Raw genomic sequence first — 19000 nt, forward strand, 5'->3', positions numbered from 1 at the left:
GAGTTGGTCAGGTAAACTTGGTTGGACCGATTGGCTCATCTTGGTGAGACCGAAATGTTACAAAAGGGAAACAGAGAGTTTACATTGCAATCTTGGTGGGACCGATCGCTCATCTCGGTAAGACCGAAACGTTACGAAGGGAAACAGAGAGATTACAATCCCATCTCGGTGAGACCGAGATCCCTATCGGTGAGACTGATTTGCCTAGGGTTTGTGCCAGTGGCTATGACATTTGAAACTCGGTGGCACCGGATAGAAAGAATCGATGGGGCCGAGTTTGACTTTTGGTTTAGGTCATATGTGGATGTGGGAAGGTAGTTGAGAATTTTGGAGCATATCACAAGCATTTTGAGAAAGCAAGCCATTAAGCAACACCTCATCCCTCGTTGATAGTATTGGCTTTTCCTATAGACTCAATCTGATCTTGGATCACTAAAATATAAAATGTAGAGTCTTGAGCTTTATGCTTGAGCTAAACTTTTTATCCTTAGAATTTTGAGGGATCCACTTTCCTCATCCATGCCATGCCATTCATTGAGCTTTTCCTGAAATATTAATCTTGGAATAATGTTAGCTCAATGAGCTATATGTTGTTAGGAATTACCAAAACCACCCAGGGATAGTTGCACTTTCAATCTCCCCCTTTTTGGTAATTGATGACAACATATAGATCAAAGCTTCGACAAATGATAATAAGAGTGAAAGATATTGTCGCTTTGAGAAGTATGTGAAAAGCAAGAGCTCCCCCTAAATTTGTGCATATCTTAAGATTTGCTTTGGACTGCAAATGCACAATGAGTTAGGATCATGGATTACTCTTCCATATCACATACATCTTGGTGGAGCGCTCAAAATAATAAAGATTGAATACATGCACTCATCACCAAGCAAAGTGAATGATCATATAAGGATAAGTAAGATAATATCATCTAACAAGCATAAGTGTAGCTTATGATCAACCACATGATCATCAATGTCTCACAAATAATAGCATAGTATCTCAAGCAATCAAAAGACAAACAAAGTTCAACCATCAAAGCAAGAGAGAATAAAAAGCAACGCTCTCTCTCGAAGCCTATGATCTATACATGTTTCTCCCCCTTTGGCAACAAGTTACCAAAAAGTTCATAGAAAATGCATAGCACTAAAACGTCTCTCAAGCTTGGTCTTCAGGTGGTGGCATAGAGATGGCTCCTTGGACGAAGACTTCATTTGATGTGGATGGAGCTGAAGGAGTTGGTGCTGGAGCTGGTTGCGCTGAAGCTATAGCTGGTGCAAATGAAGTGGCTCTAGTGTCTGGAACAGGTACTGCAGTTGACCTCTGAGCTCTAGGCACTCTGGCAAATGCATCAATGGTTGTTCTGCCCTTCCTCTCCTGCATATCATCTTGAAGTTGCTCCACAATAGACTGAATCTCAGTTACCTTCACATCCAAGTCATAGAATTTTTGCTCCATGATTCTTTCCAAGCTCTCCTGGTTTTGAGTCAGGGTGGCCAGTCCCTTCTCAATCCTCAGAGTGGATGCAATCAGGTAGCCAAGCTGATCTTGCTTGCTCTTCAGGAGATACTGAGATGCCTCCTCCTGGGTTGGCATCTTTGCAGCTTTTTCTGTTTTTGCCTTCTCTCTCTTGGCTTGTGCTTGTACTGAGGATGGTTCATCTTCATCCATAACCACTTGGTTGTCCTCAAAATCTGGATAGATGACAAAGTGTTCCTTATCCAACAGATATTTTCCTGTGCCCATCTTTGAGTTAATCAACCCCTGAATTTGTGGGGCATATCCACAACTTCTCTTTTGGTCTGCTGCTGTCCTCTTGATAGTCTCAACCATGAGGCTCATGACCTTGAATTTCTGTGGCACATCAAATATGTGTAGCAAATTAATTGCATGCCCTCTGATCATGTTGTGGTCACCTGACTTGGGCAAAAGAGTGTGCCTTAGGATCCAGTTGATCGTTGGCAGTCCTGACAGAAGAAAATGGACTGACCCAAACTTGAAAGTCTCAAGAGCTTTGTCTGGGATTTCCTTGTACATCTGTGACATACAATTGTGATCCATCTTTTTCTTGGCATAAACATCCAAGTCATCTTCACTTTCCTTTGGGGCATTGATCAGATTGGCCCATTCCTCAATAGTTGATTGGTATCTCGTTCCTTCAGACATCCAAACTATTCTGCCATCTGGATAGAAATGTGCTGTGGAGTAGAATTACATAATGAGCTCATCATTCCAGTTTGTGAGCTTCTGCCCAACAAAGTCTGCAATTCCACACGCACTGAAGCTGTCATACACTCCAGGATAGTGTTCTTCATTCTCCTTCATGTAGGTCCAGTCGACCCACCTCATATCACACACTATAGGCTTCTTGTCCAACAAAATTGTCTCATAGAAATCCTACTGTTCCTTTGTGTGGAACCTGTAATCAACAGCAGCCCTTCTCCTGGTAGCATATGGATCTGACTCTCTCCATAGCCTCAACCCTGAGTCTCTCGTGATCTTCATGTTCTCAGCCACAGGATGAGCATCATTGTGGTCTGGAATCTTGGGTTTGAGCTTCCTCAGGACTTGTCCTTCATCATCTTCATGAGAAGCAACTTCAGGCACTGGGGCCTTGTTCTTCTCAGCAGCTGGTATACTCCTGGTATTCCTCTTAGGTGCACTCTTGGGCTTGGAGGCTGCTTTGGGTGCTTCTTTGGGCTTTGATGTTGTAGCCCCTGACTTTATAGCATCACCCATCAGCTTTTGTGCCTTGGGTGCTGGTGCAGCAACCTCTTCTTCCTCTTCCTCTTCAGAATCTCTCATGATTGAGGATCTCCCATGCACTCTAGTAGTGGTCTTTTTGATCCTCTCCTTCCCCTTCTTCCTTTTTGCAGTAGCCTCTTTGGGTTCAGATCCCAAAGGGACTTGAGTAGATGCTCTGGCCTTAGACATTGGAATTCTCTTTGCAGGAACCTTTTGCTTCATGCCTGGCTTGGTGGCAGCAGCAGTGCTATATTCCTTCTTAACCACTTTGTTCTTGGAAGTGGCCTCATCCTCAACTACCACATAGTCTTCATCCTCAGATTCAGAGGTCTTCTTCTTTCTGGCCCTGGTGGCAGCTTTGGGTAAGTTGCTTGGGGTGCTCCTGCTACCATCATCTGAACTGCTAGAGGGACTAGTGCCCTCACTCAGGTGAACCTGCTCCTCTGACCTGTTCTGGCTGTCACTCTGATCAGACATATTGCAAACACTGACAGCAGACCCTGTGAATAGATAAAGATGAGATAGAGTGGATGAGCATCACAAAATGCAGAGGTTTTTGCAAAAGAATGAGTCAAAAACTAAGTTTTAGTTTTCCACAGAAAGCATTTCGGATCAACCGATTTGTAAACTCGGTGATACCGAAGCAGCTGTTGGAACCTAAACTAGTGAACTCGGTCAGACCGAGTCACAGTTCGGTGGCACCGAGACTGCTAGGGTTTCACAAAGTCCTGAACTCGGTCACACCGATTTGCAATTCTCGGTCAGACTGAAAATTACATGTGCAATGGCCTGAGCCGAATCGGTGGTACCGAGTTCCACAACTCGGTGGGTCCGAGATGGTTTTGGCGGAAACCTAACCCTAAATTTTCAATTCAACTCTAATCTACGGAGTGTTTTGACTGGATAAGATCGTTTCAATCGTGGCAAGATTCATGGCAAACACAATGTGCTAGGAATCAGATTAAGGATGGCACAGTGATCAAGTTCATACCCTAGTTCGGCGATGAACTTGCTACGGCGGCAATGGCGGCAACGGCGGGAATGATTTCCGTTAACGGCGGCGGAGACCAGCGGCAGGAGGCGACTGGCAACGAGGAAGACGATCCAGAGACCCTGGAGGCGGAGCGGGCTAAGCGCGGGTCGAGGAGGTTCGAAAAGTTTTCCAAAATTTGACCCGTGGGTATATATAGCCCGACCCTGTCGGTGTGACCGAGTGGAACAACTCGGTGGCACCGAGATTCATAACTGCAATCAGTTACTGAAACTCGGTGTAACCGAAAGGTTCAAATCTGTTGCACCAAGATTGAAAACCTAGATCGACTTAGTGATCTCGGTATGACCGAAATGGATGAATCGGTCAGACCGAAACGCACAAAGAAGTTTTGGAAGTTTAAGTCTATGAGAATCGGGGACTCCGAGTGCTCTTCACACAGAATGGTTCGAATCTGACTTGATCAAATTTTTTGATGTAGCATGAATAGAGTTTGAGACGAGAAAAGCATAGATAGCTAGAGAGGGTTCTTAGGCATTCTTGTCCATCCACTTGGCAAAAGAAAAGAAAACCAATCAATGAAAACAACAAGTGGATGTCCTCGAATGAGTAAAATGTGCAATCAACATGCTCACACAATAAAATGGCAATTGAAATATGTGGCAAAGCATGCACAACCAATTCTAGCATCTATCAAACAATTTGCGATGGCTAGGTCATCTATATATGAGTATATTGACTTTGGAGTCAAATGAGAACATTTGATCATAGGTCATACTCATCGTTTAAGCACAAGTGGGGTTACCACTTTTACATAAAAGCATTGTTGTGTTCACACCATTAGAGTTGCTTTAGCTCAATTCTTAGAGTAAAGCTCCCCCTAGATGTGAGATCCCCCCTAAGAGGGATGAACTAACCTTGGGTTTTGTTGATGATGACTTCATGTAGATGTTGAAGATGTGGATGCTCAATGTTGATGTAGATCATTTGAAGCTATCCATTGGAGTGAGTTGCACTTTCAATACCTACACGGGTTAGTCCCACAAGGAACAAACAAGGATATCCATAGACATAAAGTGATGCACACACATGATGATGTCTATGAAAGCTTTTAGGTTACCTTGTCCCTTGTCTTACCAACAAGAGGGTTTGTGACTCCTTGAACTAGTGTAGGATGTGGAAGTTGATTGCACTTGTTCTTGCCAAGATGATAAGAGTGAAGTATGTTGGTGGAGTCACCCTCAAGAACTCTCTAGTTCTTCTTCTTCGGGATCCACACCATCTTGATGGGAATCCTCGGTGTTGTAGTTGTACTTGATGAAGTGGAACTTGAAGTAGTCTTGGGAACCCACTTGACCAAGGCCTTAGGAGCTTCTTCAAATGCATCAATTTCCTCTTGAAGCTTGTCCTTGCCTTTTTGCTTGTGGTCTTGTGGTGGAAGATCATCTTGAGCTTATGTCCCTTTGAAAGAAGTAGGATCATACTTCTCTTGTTGAGGAACAAACTTCGTCTTGGGGTATTGATCTTCTTCCCACTCAACTCCATTGGCATTGAACTTTCGTTCAAAACCAACACCTTGATTCTTCCGGTGCCTTCCTTGCTTGCGTACAATTTCCTCGAATTGCTTACTTCCGGCAAGGCTCTTGTAAACACCTTTCTCTATAATTCCTTCAATAAGCTATTTTCTTGCTCAAGTGTAACTTGTCTAAGAGAATCATTAGTGGAATCAAGAGAACTACTAGAAGCAACAATATTGGATTTAGCATGATTATTGTTACTACTAGAGGAAGAATCTTTCTTGTTCTTGTTACTAGACTTGACTTGAGGCATGTAAGTGGATAAGAGTAAACGCTTGGCAATGTAAGAAGAACTTTTCTTACGAAGATCATCATTGATTGCTTTTAAGAACTCATGCTCTTGCTCAAGGTTGAGCTTTTCAAAGCGTAATTTCTCATGAGTCCTTAAAAGTTCTCGATGATCTCCTAAGATAGTTTCATGAGCTAACTTAAGAGTGTTTAGTTCTTTAGTTAGAGACTCAATCTTCTCCTTATCATTGTCATTCGTTTTATCTTGATTAGCATGATTAATTGACGTTTCATCACAGTATTCATCACTAGAGTTGTCAACAAGTAAATCATCATCACCTAACAAGTCATCTTCATCACTATTGAAATCAACATACTCGGGGTGTGATACCTTTGGGCCTTTAGCCATGAAGCATGTTCCAACTCCTTCATTTGGTGAGTCAAATATGTCGTAGGAGTTGGTTATCACAAGTGCTAGACCGGCAACACCTTCATCTTGAGTATATTCGGAGTCGTAGTGATAGCTTCTCTCAGAGTGGTTGTCGGAGTCGGAGCCGGATACCCATTCACCAACATGAGCTTGATGTCTTCGTTTTGTGTAGGTCCTTGATGACTTGTCCTTTCTTTCCGAATCCTTGCTTCTCCGTGAGGGTCTTCGTTCATAAAGATCATCTCTACTCCTTCTTTCTCTAGATGGTGATTCTTCTCTTCTACTTCTTCTCTTGGGAGAATCTTCTCTTCTCTTGTAGGGGGGCGTACACTCATTGGAATAGTGTCCGGGCCTTCCACAATTGTAGCAGTTTCGCTCTCGACTAGAAGATCTTTTGTCATTGTAGGACCTTGACTTGGAGCTTCTCTCTTTGCTTCTACTCTTGTAGAACTTGTTGAAGTCTTCACCATTAAGCTCAATTCTTCATTGAAGGTTTGTTTCTCACTCGATGATGTGGGGGCTTCACATGAGGCTTTGTAAGCACCACTTGATTTGTTGTGAAGTTCCTCTTTATCCTTGAGTGACATCTCATGAGCAACAATTCTTCTGATGACTTCCGTTGGCTTGAGATCTTTGTAATTTGGCATCATTTGGATCAATGTGCACACGGTATCATATTTTCCATTCAAGGCTCTTAGGATCTTCTTGATGATGAATCTATCTGTCAGCTCTTCACTCCCTAAGCCGACAATCTCATTTGTGATAAGAGCAAGCCTAGAGTACATTTCAACAACACCTTCACCATCCTTCATTTTGAACTTGTCAAGTTGACTTTGAAGCACACCCAATTTGGATTCCTTGACGGAGTCGGTACCTTCGTGCATATCAATCAAAGTATCCCAAATTTCCTTTACATTCTCAAGACGGTTGATTTTGTTGAATTCTTCGGGGCACAATCTGTTGAAGAGGATATCACAAGCTTGAGCGTTGTATTGCAGCATTTTCAACTCTTCCGCGGTGGCTTCACGGTTCGGTTCTTTCCCGTCAAAGAATTCACCTTGCAAGCCAATACACACAATAGCCCAAACGGTGGGGTTATGTCCAAGAATATGCATTTTTATCTTATGCTTCCAACTAGCAAAATTAGTGCCATCAAAGTAAGGACCTCTACGGTGATAATTTCCCTCGCTAGACGCCATACTCTCCTAGGTTGTGAAACCAAGGCTATGACTGCCAAAAGCTATGGAAATCAAAGCAAATGGAGACCAAAGCTTTGATATCACTTGTAGGATCGAAAGTATGTCTAGAGGGGGGTGATTAGACTACTTGACCAAATAAAAATCTAGCCTTTTCCCAATTTTAGTTCTTGGCAGATTTTAGCTATCTTAGCACAAGTCAAGCAATCTCCACACAATTCAAGCAAGCATGCAAAAGAGTATATGAGCAGCGGAAAGTAAAGCATGCAACTTGCAAGAATGTAAAGGGAAGGGTTTGGAGGATTCAAACGCAATTGGAGACACGGATGTTTTTTTCGTGGTTCCGATAGGTGGTGCTATCGTACATCCACGTTGATGGAGACTTCAACCCACGAAGGGTAACGGTTGCGCGAGTCCACGGAGGGCTCCACCCACGAAGGGTCCACGAAGAAGCAACCTTGTCTATTCCATCACGGCCGTCGCCCACGAAGGACTTGCCTCACTAGCGGTAGATCTTCACGAAGTAGGCGATCTCCTTGCCCTTACAAACTCCTTGGTTCAACTCCACAATCTTGTCGGAGGCTCCCAAGTGACACCTAGCCAATCTAGGAGACACCACTCTCCAAGAAGTAACAAATGGTGTGTTGATGATGAACTCCTTGCTCTTGTGCTTCAAATGATAGTCTCCCCAACACTCAACTCTCTCTCACATGATTTGGATTTGGTGGAAAGAAGATTTGAGTGGAAAGCAACTTGGGGAAGGCTAGAGATCAAGATTCATATGGTTGGAATGGAATATCTTGACCTCAACACAAGTGTAGGTGGTTCTCTCTTAGAAAATGTGTATTGGAAGTGTAGGTATGTTCTGATGGCTCTCTCCACAAATGAAGAGTGGGTGGAGGGGTATATATAGCCTCCACACAAAATCTAACCATTACACACAATTTGCCAAACTCGGTGAGACCGAATGGTTAAACTCGGTCGGACCGATTCAGCAAACCTAGTGACCGTTAGGATTTTCGGTGGGACTGAGATGCAACTCGGTAGGACCGATATGGTTAGGGTTAGGGCATAATGTAATCTCGATGTGACCGATTACACAAACTCGGTGGGACCGATTTTGGTAATAAGCTAACCAGAGAGTTGGTCAGGTAAACTCGGTGGGACCGATTCGCTCATCTCGGTGAGACCGAAATGTTACAAAAGGGAAACAGAGAGTTTACATTGCAATCTCGTTGGACCGATCGCTCATCTCGGTAAGACCGAAACGTTATGAAGGGAAACAGAGAGATTACAATCCCATCTCGGTGAGACCGAGATCCCTATCGGTGAGACCGATTTGCCTAGGGTTTGTGGCAGTGGCTATGACATTTGAAACTCGGTGGCGCCGGATAGAAAGAATCGGTGGGGCCAAGTTTGACTTTTGGTTTAGGTCATATGTGGATGTGCGAAGGCAGTTGAGGATTTTGGAGCATATCACTAAGCATTTTGAGCAAGCAAGCCATTAAGCAACACCTCATCCCTCCTTGATAGTATTGGCTTTTCCTATAGACTCAATGTGATCTTGGATCACTAAAATATAAAATGTAGAGTCTTGAGCTTCAAGCTTGATCCAAACTTTTTGTCCTTAGAATTTTGAGGGATCCACTTTCCTCATCCATGCCATGCCATTCATTGAGCTTTTCCTGAAATATTAATCTAATAATGTTAGCTCAATGAGCTATTTGTTGTGAGGAATTACCAAAACCACCCAGGGATAGTTGCACTTTCAACTCCCTTCTCCCCAGCCGCAAAACCTCAGCCCCTGCTCCATGGCGCCCCCACCACACCAAATTCACCGCCGCCCTCTTCCCCAATGCCGGAGCCGCTGTCCGTTTGCCGTCATGCACTGGGCTGTGTGCCTCTTACTCCATGCAGCCAGAGCTGCCTTGACAATGACCGCGTGAACCGTACGGGAGCCGATTCACTCGCGCCGTTGTGCACGGCGCCTGAGCGGCTCCAACTTTGGATGCATCCAGGGCCATGGCGCTGCTTCCCCGTAGACATCGACTGTCGCGACATATCTGCTTTCCTGCTGCTAGGAGCCACCGCAACCGTGCCGACCTCACTAACTCAGCAGCTGGAGCTGCCTACTTCACCGGGCCGCAAGAAAGGTCGTACACTCATCTTAAATCACTTTATTTAGATGTCAGCCATCTGAATTTTTATTCTGGGCCAGTCGATTCCCAATGGGAAGCAGCACCCCTCGAGGCGGCGGAGCTCCTAGGCTACTGGTTGGCTGATGTCTATCGTAAGGGTGCGGGGGAGCAAGTTCGTCGCCGAAGCAGCGCTTAGGTGGCTTTCTTAGAGTTGCGTGGGTTGAAGGTACTGCCGCCGCCGAATATGGATGATGACGAGTCTTTGTGGATTGGCCGGGGGCGGCGCAACTACGGCAGTGCGGTGGGGCGGGGAGCGGGGTTTTGGTTGGAGCTCTCGCAGCCAGGGATGGCAGAGGCAGGCTGCTTTGCCGGTGGCCGCTGGCTCTTCGGGGAAGATTCTGAACAGTGTTAGCCGGGAGGCACAAGACGACCATCAAGCCATCCGGCGTAGATCGGACAGTACCAAAATAAAATAAAATTGTGTGACCCCAATTTAGTTTTCAGTCAACAGATTTGTGACTACTCTCGTACCTTACTGTTGATCTCTTAGGGTATTTCTTCAAATCAGAGATATGTGTCGTCCTTAACATTATGCGTTTTCTGCATCTTCAGCCACACTGTCTTCCTTCTCACCGCAGCTGCTCCAACAAGGGAAGCATACACTAGAAGGGACCTATAGTCCCCACTCAACAGTTCCCTGCATTGAATGTGTATGCCCGACATGGACAGCCACAACAACTGCAGGGCCATCGATAAGTCAACACATGATGCTCACTCCTATGGATGGCGGCCAGATAGGTTGTACCCTCATCTTACTTGTGTGCAGCATTTATGGCTTTTTTATTCATCTAAGCATGGAAAATAAATTATCACATTTCACTGTACATTCATGCTGATATCTTAAGAGTCTTGTTCAGGAGTTAACATTGGTCCATAGTTCAGATAAGAGACTTGTTCTTTAAGTAACGTTGTTCCATAGTTATCATCCATCAACCAATGCTATCCCACAGGCTGGTGATTATACCACTTCTAGTATTACCTACGTTGTTCTTTAATACTTTTGTGTGCCATCTAGTTAATCTCGAGTACAAACGATACATATTATGTAGCTTTCATCTGTGTTCTCCCTTTAGTTTTTGAGACCTGTTGCTGCTAGTTAAGCCCAACCCTACTATTTATGTCGCCTCCTACAGGCACTCATTACATAAATCTAACTACTAGTTGTCTTTCATGCATGTCAGATATAATTGCACACACTGATATATCCACAAGAACCTCACAGAGCAATGCAACGGCCAACAAACTTGACGTCAATGATACGCAATATGATGGAACATGTAAAGGCGGTTCTTCAGAAGACTTGCAGAAAGATGATGAATCCTATTCACCCCACAAGTTCCTTGCTCTAACTTGGCCCGTGCTATGGGTACAACATGCATATAATGTCCTGGAGTGCATCTACTCTATTGCAATGCCATGTGCTTAGCCTACTGATCATGCATGTAAATATGTCATGCCTTCCTGTTTTTCAGTACCTATTCCATTTATGATAACATGTTTTCAAATTCAAGTATTGTCATTCTACTCTGTCGCAATGCCATCTGCTTAGTTTGGACATCATGCTTCTGAATATCTTATGCATTGTTATTCATTACTATGCACTCCATCTGTCTACCATACCATTTTTTACATTGAAGTGTTGTTCTAGTGGTCTATTGCAATGCCATCTTAGTTTCCCAATCATACACGCATATGTTGCCTTAGTGCTTTTCTGTATGTATTACGATGTCATACAGTTTTACATTCAACTAGTGTGTTTTTCACTCTGTTGTCCTATCATATCCTTAGCTCTTACATCATACTCCCTCCGTCCGGACTACATGTCGCGCAAATGGATAAAAATGGATGTATCTAGAACTGAAATACGCCTAGACACATCCCTTTATTTCCGGATGGAGAGAATACATGTCAATATGTCATGCCTTTCTATTCTTCAGTACCTATTCCATCTCTCTGTCATAGCATGTTTTATAACTGAAGCACCATTCTTCTATATAAGGCATGCAAGGGGAAGACAGCTATGTTAGAATCTAAAGGGTTACAAACAAGGTCTTTGCAAAAGATCCAAACGCCAGAAGATAGTAAACCAACTCCAGTGTTCATAGATACTGCTCCAGCACAGATAAGCCCAACTCCTACTGATAATAAGCAGATTCAAGCGGCCAAAGAACTAGTCCGCTACAGTCCAGCAAAAATATGTCAACTCCATTCTAAAAAGTGTGTGCGTATCCTCACATCATGAAATTTTATAGCATTCAGATCATATTTTATACATGTTTCTTACCCATCTCTCTTTTAGAAAATAAGATTAAAGAGTAGAAGACTTTCTAAATTGGGATCGTGTTCGAGCAAAGTATCTTGAGGGAATTCTCTGTGCTCCAATGCTGATTTAAGTACCTGTTGTATATCACTATATTTTTACATCAACATGTATTTTGTTAATCGGCGTGAATCCAACCTTTATCTAATCTAAATTTACCTGTAGAAAAATGTATAATTAAAGGAGACAATGTTGATTTTTGTAAGGAAACTACCTGGTAGTTTTGCATACTGAGTTGCATGAGTGTACTATCTCATATCATGCACATTACTAAATTGTAGTGTTGTTCTGGTTGCCCAATCATTCATTGTATCAATGTTGCTTTCCTATTACCTTACTTGGCTAATGATAGTTGTGCCATATTGTGTTAATTTGGTGTAGGCTGGTGTGGCCTGGTTGCCCAAACATTCGTTGTGTCAATGTTACTTTGCTATTATCTGACCTAGCCAATTATAGCAATGCTAGTGTGTTAATTTAGTGCAGGCTGCTAAAGATAATAAGACAAACTTTGAAAACAGCAATTCCAATAAATCTAGGCCAGGTAATATGGCAATAACTCTTGATTAATCTGTTCAGCTCCCCTCCTAATTTATGTTATTGTGACGCCCTCGATTTGACCGTACAGTAATCATACAAGCAAATGTGTACAATCAAGATCAAGGACTCACGGGGAGATATCACAACACAACTCTAGACACAAATTAAAATAATACAAGCTTTATATTACAAGCCAGGGGCCTCGAGGGCTTGAATACATAAGCTCGAATACACAAGAGTCAGCGGAAGCAATAATATCTGAGTACAGACATAAGTTAAACAAATTTGCCTTAAGAAGGCTAGCACAAAAGTAGCAACGATCGAAAAGGCAAGGCCTCCTGCCTGGGACCCTCCTAAACTACTCCTGATCATCGTCAGTGGCCTGCACGTAGTAGTAGGCACCTCCAGTGTAGTAGGAATCATCGTCGACGGTGGCGTCTGGCTCCTGGGCTCCAACGTCTGGCTCCTGGGCTCCTGGGATACATAAAGGGGAAAAGGGGGAGCAAAGCAACCGTGAGTACTCATCCAAAGTACTCGCAAGCAAGGAGCTACACTACATATGCATTGGTATCAATTAAAGGGGTAGTGTATGTAGACTGAATTGCAGAATGCCAGAATAAGAGGGGGATAGCTAGTCCTATCGAAGACTACGCTTCTGGCAGCCTCCATCTTGAAGCAATAGAAGAGAGTAGATGGTAAGTTAACCAAGTATCATCGTATAGCATAATCCTACCCGGCGATCCTCCCCTCGTCGCCCTGTGAGAGAGCGATCACCGGGTTGTATCTGGCACTTGAAAAGGTGTACGTTGTTAAGTATCCGGTTCTAATTGTCATAACGTTAAGGTACAACTCCGGGTCGTCCTTTTACCGAGGGACACGACTATTCGAATAGATAAACTTCCTTGCAGGGGTGCACCACATTTCCCAACACGCTCGATCCCCTTTGGCCGGACACACTTTCCTGGGTCATGCCCGGCCTCGGAAGATCAACACGTCGTAGCCCCACCTAGGCACAACAGAGAGGTCAGCACGCCGGTCTAAATCCTATGGCGCAGGGGTCTTGGCCGATCGCCCATTGCACACCTGCACGTTGCGTGGGCGGCCGGAAGCAGACCTAGCCTCCCTAATACAAGAGCAGGCATTCCAGTCCAATCCGGCGCGCGCCGCTCAGTCGCTGATGTCACGAAGGCTTCGGCTGATACCACGACATCGAGTGCCCATAACTGTTCCCGCGTAGTTGGTTAGCGCGTATAGGCCAGTGGCCAGACTCAGATCAAATACCAAGATCTTGTTAAGCGTGTTATTTTGAAGTAACCGCGGACGCCGACCAGGGCCAGGCCCACCTCTCTCCTAGGTGGTCTCAACCTGCCATGTCGCTCCGCCACAGAGTAACAGTCGGGGGCCGTCAGGAACCCAGGCCCACCACTACCTGGATGGAACCACCTGCCCCTTCAGCCCCCACATCGAAATCACTTGCGGATACTCTATGAGCTAACCCAACTTTAGTCACCACATGTATCATATATTATGTATATAAGTATAAACCCATGATCACCTCCTGAGTGATCGCGGCCCGATAGTATAGCATGGCAGATGGACAAGAATGTAGGGCCACTAATGGAGTACTAGCATCATATACTAAGCATTTAGGATTGCAGGTAAAGGTAACAACAGTAGTAGCAAGGACAGGCTATACAACAGAATAGGATTTACCAAAAATAGTAACATGCTACTCTACTCTAATGCAAGTAATAGAGAGAAGAATAGGCGATATCTAGTGATCAAGGAGGGGGATTGCCTGGTTGCTCTAGCGAGTAGGGGTCATCAACAACGCAGTTGATCGGGGCACCAGCAACAGCGTCAGTCTCGTAGTCTACCCGAGAGAAGAGGGGGGAGAAACAATTAATACAATGCAAACATATGCATAACGATGCATGGCATGACAACGAGCGGTGCTAGGTGTGCCCTAACGCGGTAGGAGGTGATACCGGCGAAGGGGGAAACATTCGGGAGAGTATCCCCGGTGTTTCGCGTTTTCGGATAGATGAACCGGAGGGGAAAAGTTGCATGTTCTCTATGCTAGGGATGTGTGGCGGACGAACGGGCTGCGTATTTGGATTCGTCTCGTCGTTCTGAGCAACTTTCATGTACAAAGTTTTTCCATCCGAGCTACAGTTTATTTTATATTAGTTTTAAAAGATTTAATCATTTTTAGAATTTATTTAATTATTTTAAATCAACATTATCCAGAATAGTATGCTGATGTCACCATGATATCAGCATGACGTCACCAGTCAACAGGGCGTTGACTAGGTCAAACTGACGTGTGGGTCCCACCTGTCATACTCTGATTATCCTAATTAGGGTTTAACTAATCTAATTACCGTTTAATTAATTAACAATAGTTAATTAGGTTAATTAAACATAATTAATTAAGTTAAATAATTTAATTAATATATATATATATATATTATTTATTTATTTATTAGATCTTTTTTAAAATGTTCTGGGGGTGCGGGGCCCCCGTGTCATTGGCCCATGGCCTTAGCGGGTGTGGGCTGAAGGGGTGCTCCGGTGCTGGCGCCCGCACCCGAGGCCAACAGAGGCGAGGGCGGGCGCGGTCGGGGCCTCGGCGGCTGGCGACGGCGACGGGAAGCCGGCGGGGCGGGGTTCGGCCGGCAGCGGGAGGCGGGGCCGGTGAGCTAAGGCGGTAGCAGGCCAACAGGGGGCGGTGCGGCGCTGGGAGGAGGAGGCGGGGCTGACGAGCCATGGCCGGCGCGGGCGGGAGCAGCGATGCAGAGGCAGGAGCGCTAGAGGCGGCAGTGGCTAGCGGCGCACGGGCGCCGGCGGCAGCAACAGCAGCCACAGCACGGGCGACACAAGCAGGCAGAGGCGGGCGGGCGAGGACGGCCAGCGGGCGCGCGAGCGCGTCGAGCGGCCGAAGCAGTGGTCGGGTCACATTGGCGCATGATCATAGCTAACGGCGTGCAAGGGCGCGGTATGCACATGGGGACGAGGAAGAAGGAGGAGAGGCCGGGGTTTGGCCTCACCGCATGGTGTAGGGGAGTGGCAGCGACTCGAGGAGGATGACGGCGATGACGGCGTGGTCGAGGCGATGGTGCAGCAGCGGGGCGGCATGCATCGACGGCGTCCGGTGAGGAGGGGGTGAGGACGAGCGACGGAGACGAGGAGGCGGCACCGACGACAGCGGGGCGGCTCCGGCGGGGTTTCCCGGTGGCCACGGATGGAGCGCGCGGAGGTCGGGGAAGACGACGCAGTGCACGAGGGAGATGAAGGAGGCCGGGAGGTGCGGCGCCGGCGAGGTGGGGTCACGAAGGAGGACGGAGGCGCAGTGGGGCGGGGATGGGCGGCGTCAGGGGCATTTCCCCCGATTTAAATCGGGGGGAAACAGAGGGAGGAGAGGGGATCATGTGGGGGAGTGGTGCGGTTAGGGGATTAGGGTTTCGGCACCAGGGGATAAGGAAGTGGGGACGGGCCGGTCAGGTCAGTGGGCTTGCCAGTTGGGCCTTTTGGCCCATTTGGCCAAGGGGGTTGTGTTTGTTTTTGTTTTTGTTTTGTCTTGCCCCTTTTTTATTTTCTTTTCCGTTTTAATTTAAGTTCCTCTTTTATTTTAGTTTTATAAACTATAAAAGTAGTCCCTACTGTAGTGTTAATAAATAGGCTACTGCCACATAAGTTTGTGCAACTAAATAAAATAGTTTAATATTTTATTTAATGTAAAAGGCATTCAACTAATTGTTTTTGCTACTGTTTAAAACATTCTAGAGTATTTTACACTTTTATAAAAGTGTGGTTTCTCCACCAAATTTACCTATGCAATGTTTGGTTCACTCCGAACATTTTAGTTTTATTATTTGAAAACTTTTATTGTTTGCTTTTGTTTGAAATTTGAAGTTTGAACTGGGTTTCGAGCTGATGCGAGTTTATCCACAGTAACTGAGGTGATGTGGCATCATTAGCGGGGGATCACTGTAGCTTAATTATGCGGGCATCACAGTTATGATGCGGTGGTCGAGACAGTCTCCACTATCAATAATACAATCTTGCTAAAATCGCCATCTGAATCTGTTTAGTTTCCTCTTTCTCGAATCCAATGAAAAATGTATGTTTGTGAACCAATTATTGGCTGAAGCAATGATGGAAATCGTGTAGGAATCAGAGGTGCACATTCTTGCCCAACAACAACTGATCAATGTTTTTAGAGACAGTGTAGCAAGGAAGGAAGAACTTACTCACATGCTTATGGGCGTCATCCGCGTTGAGGTTGCCGATTGTGAGGTTGTAGATCGTTAAGTTATGTTCATTTATTTGCACTGGAATCAATCTTTCATTTCCTAGTGGATGTAATTTCCTATAATATATGCTGGATGTGCTACGTTTTTCCTTGTATGCCGTACATTTGCTTAGTGTGCCTCGCATTCCAGCTAACTGGCTGCTAGGAAGCCAAAAAAGCAATGAAATTATTAGTTAGCACGAACAGTCGTCGGCCCTATATGAAGGATAGCGGCCACTGCCCTTAATGGGCTTCCCAATGGGCTTGCATGGGCCAAAATTCTCATAGGCCTTTGATTGATTGATTTTTGTCCCGTCCATAATTGCTCGTCGTAATGGGCTCAAATTATAGCTGGGCCGGAATCGACGTTATCTAATTGGGCCTACAGACATGTTCGAACATTAGCCGACCCATTAAGTAGATGGTCCGTAACCAAGCCGAAAGCTCTATTAGGCTGCTATAATTGAAACGAGCCAACAGTTAATGTTTGGCTGTGTTACCTCCTGGGTCGTTAATAGACCAACATCAAGGCAGGCAATAAGTGGGCCCATTCGATTTCACAGGCCGTTAATAGGTCGATACTAAGGTCGAGCTATATATGGCCCAACTGTATTGTGGGTCTTTAGCAGGCCAAAAGAGACAACGGGCTCATACTGGACCATGAAGAGCATGGGCCGCTAAGAGGATGAAAGTCCGGTTGGACTGTATATGGCCCAACTGTGTTGTGGGCCTTTAGCAGGCCGAAAGAGAAACTGGGCTGGTATTGAACCATGAAGAGCATGGGTCATTAAGAGGCCAAAACTCAGGTCTATCTGCAAATGGCCCAACTCATTTATGGGTCATTAACAGGCTGAAAGACACACCGGGCTGGAAATTGGCCCAGCAATAAAATATGTCGCTAAAAGGCCGAAAGACGTACATCCTTAAAATTGGCCCATCCCTTGAATTGGCCGTTAACAAGCCAAAACCACATCGGGCCGATATTGAGCCCAAACTTATAGCGGGTTGTTAACAGGCTCGAATTGTCGATGGGCTGCAATGGTGTCAAATAGTTAATGGGCCGTTGATGGGCCAAATTGGCACATCTCGTATTGGCCATGGGCTTAAATGGACCAGACACAAGTAGGCCCTATATGGGTCGGCCTGCTAATTTTGACTGGGCCGACCTCTTTCACCTAAATGGGCCACTGTTGGGCCTTGCCACGTGCCAACGTATCATAGGAGCCTCCCGTACAATGAGTGGATGACATCTGTCCCAACGTTGAGTCGACACGTGGATCCTTCGGCGAATGAGAATTTTACACGTGAAAAATCCCCGTTGGTCATGGCTATTAACAGGTTATCAGATCCAAACCGGAACCCGATAGCTTAACGGTGACCCGTTACGATGGACGCCACATGTCGGTTACCCTTGACGAAAACACTTCCATGACACGCCATTTATCATCATGGAAGTAGACACTTCCGTGATGATAATTTTGGTATTGTCATGGAACACTTTTACGACAGCATAGGTATGACTATCTTGATTCTATCATAAATTTTCATGGATATACATGCATGACAGAAAGCGTGACCTACTGTGACAAAAATGTATCATCACGGAAGTGTATTTTTTGTAGTGTAAATAAAAGTTCAAAATAAAGTAAAGGTAAATAAATTGCAACGAGGTATTTCTGGGTTTTTGGTTTTATAGATCTGAAAATAATATGATAAAAGTACACTCGGGGGCCATAATTTTCACTAGAGGCTTCTCTCTTGAAAGAACGCATACGGTGGGTGAACAAATTACTGTTGAGCAATGATAGAAAAGTGAATAATCATGACAATATCTAAGGCAATGATCATGAATATAGGCATCACATCCGTGATAAGTAGACCGAAATGATTCTGCATCTACTACTATTACTCCACACATCAACCGCTATCCAACATGCATCTAGTGTATTAAGTTAACAAGAACGGAGTAACACCTTAAGCAAGATGACATGATCTAGAGGGATAGATCCAATCAATATGGTAAAAACATCTTTTTATCCTTAATGGCAACAATACAAATACGTGCCTCGCTACCCCTTCTTGAGGAAACACAAGATTGAACCCATCACAAAGCACCTCTCCCATTGCAAGAAAAATCAATCTACTTGGCCAAACCAAATCAACAGATCAGAGAGAAATACAGAGCTACCTTAATCATGCACAAAAGAGTTCAGAGAAGACTCAAATAATATATATAGATAATCTGATCATAAACTCACAATTCATCGGATCTCAACAAACACACCACAAAAGAATACTACATCAAATAGATCTCTAAGAACATCGAGGAGAACATTGTATTGAAGAGCAAAGAGATAGATAAGAAGACATCTAGCTACTAGCTATGGACCCGTAGGTCTGTGGTAAACTACTCACACATCATCGGTAGGGCAGCATGGTTGATGTAGAAGCCCTCGTTGATGTAGAGTACCGGAACAGGCCCCAAG

This window comes from Triticum urartu, chromosome 7A (assembly GCF_056163025.1).
Source record: "Triticum urartu cultivar PI428250 chromosome 7A, HENAU_Tu73, whole genome shotgun sequence".
Taxonomy (NCBI): Eukaryota; Viridiplantae; Streptophyta; class Magnoliopsida; order Poales; family Poaceae; genus Triticum; species Triticum urartu.